We start from the raw sequence: 2,500 nt of genomic DNA, 5'->3' as shown, positions 1-2,500 counted from the left end.
TCCCGAAGAGGGTGTGGAAGTGGGTGGGTGGGAGGGAGGGTAGGTGGGAGGGAGGGTAGGTGGGAGGGAGGGGGGGAGAATGGAGGGAGGGAGGGAGGGGGTGGGGCTGGGGGGTTTAGAGGGGTGGAAGAAGGGGAGGAGAGGGAAGGGAAGATGTGAGGTGAGGAGATGAGGATGGGCCGGGAGGGGGGGGGGAGGAGGAAAGGGAAGAGGAGAGGATGAGGGAAGGGAATGGAAGGGAAGGGGAGAAGAGAGGAAAAGAAATGAGAGAAGAGAAAAGAGAGGAGAAAGGTGAAGTTGAATATGGTGGGTAGGGAGGGAGGGGAGGGGAGGGAAGGGGTCTTGTAACGCCTTAGAGCTTAAAATTTTACACACAGGGTTATTAAGTTGTTTTATTCAGTGTTACTCTTTACGATTATATTAAAATTGAGAGAAAAAAGAGAAAGAGAAAGAGAACGAGAAAGAGGGGGAGATAAAGGAGGAGAATGATGATGATGGGGAGAAGGAAGAGGAGGAGGAGGAGGAGAAAGATGATGATGAGGAGGAGGAGTAGGAGGAGGAGAAGGAGGAAGAGGAAGAGGAAGATGAAGAGGTAGAGGTAGAGGAAGAGGAAGAGGAAGAGGAAGAGAAGAAGAAGAAGAAGAAGAAGAAGCAGAAGAAGCAGAAGAAGGAAAGGAGAAGGAAAAAAAAACAAGAACAAGAACAAAAAAGGAGGAAATAGAGGAGGAGGAGCAGGAGGAAAACGAGAAGAAGGAGTAGTAGGGGGAACGGTAGGGTTCGGGTTGTGGGGGGGGGGGGTAGGAAGAGGACAAAGGTTGTTCCACTTGGCTGCCTCGGGCCCCTTGAGCTTCAGTCGTCCGGGAACAACGACACGACCACTTTCTTCAACTCCTGTTCTTATATTTTTGGAATTTAATGGACCACTAAGATTATGAATTAGAAGATAAGGAAAAAGGGGGGGAAGTATGAGTTGATGTAGGAGAACTTGTCTACTTTTTTTTTGGATAATTTGTTGTGATTTTTTTTTCTTTTTTTTATCTATTTAATTTTGGATATGTATTGATATCGAAGCTTTGAATATAAATGTGATCTTGTATATATATATATATATATATATATATATATATATATATATATAGAGAGAGAGAGAGAGAGAGAGAGAGAGAGAGAGAGAGAGAGAGAGAGAGAGAGAGAGAGAGAGAGAGAAAGAAAGAAAGAGAAAGAGTGAGAAATATGTAGATAAATATTGCTGAATAGATATATATAATTTTAGATAAAAGTATATACCGTAGTTATCCCTATAAACACACCAACCAAGATAATATTTTCATTTCGAAGAAAATAAAAGTCAAGTGGAAAAAAGAAAAAAGAAAAAAAAATTGATCGAGTACTTCAGATTTCGAGGAATCTTTCGAGGTGAGTTGTATAAGATGATTTTTTTTTCTTTTTTTTTTTTTCTTCTTTTTTTATTCATTCTCTTTATATATCTCGAGAGTGAATTGCTGGAAGGAAATGTCCCTCGTATATTTTGGGAAGATATTATTTGAAGTTGCATGAGCACTAGAGAAAATAGTAGAAAAAAAAAATGAATCGATAGATGGAAATAAAATTAAATATACAGTATACGGATATAAATATATATATATATATATATATATATATATATATATATATATATGTATATATACACATATACATATACATACATACATACATACATATATATAATATATATATATTATATATATTATATATATTATATATATATATATATTCTTTTATGAAAAAAAAAAATAGAAGCAAGAAGATTATCAAAGGTACTTGGATGACAGAGGCAGAACAAGACGTCATTTTCGTCCTCAAAAATATGGATGCCATTGGTTGCAGGCTCCGTTCTTGTGCCCCTTTTGATTTTCTTTTTTTTTTCCTTTTTTATTGTTTTATTTATTTTTTGTTTATCTGTTTATGTTATCATTATTTATATTTATTTATTTTTCATTATTATCTTTTTTTTTCTTTTTCTTTTTTTTTTTTTTGCTTCTCCCTTTATCTTTTTTTTTTCGTTTTCTTTTTTTTTCAGGGTAATTTGTGTATTTACTCGGTACTCGCTTGATATGTATTATTATTATTATTATCACTATTATTATTAATATCATTAATAATATAATATAAATATATATTTTTGTTTCTTGTGGATTATTTCACATACATGAGGTACACACATATCCCTTTTTTGACAATTATAGATAAGCGTAAAGGATAAAGAGACGCATACACACACACACAAACACAAACACACACACACACACACACACACACACACACACACACACACACACACACACACACACACACACACACACACACACACACATAAACAAACACCCCCTCCCCCTCCCCACCCCCCCACCTCACCCCACAACCCCCACAACACCTAAATCCATCCCTCCACACAATACAAGAGTAAAATGGAAGAAAGTGGAACGAAAAAGACAAGAAA

This window comes from Penaeus japonicus, unplaced genomic scaffold (assembly GCF_977035675.1).
Source record: "Penaeus japonicus unplaced genomic scaffold, GWHDUDI00000001_assembly GWHDUDI00000024, whole genome shotgun sequence".
Classification (NCBI taxonomy): domain Eukaryota; kingdom Metazoa; phylum Arthropoda; class Malacostraca; order Decapoda; family Penaeidae; genus Penaeus; species Penaeus japonicus.
The sequence above is the reverse complement of the archived record's forward strand: the minus strand, read 5'-3'. Positions refer to the sequence as shown.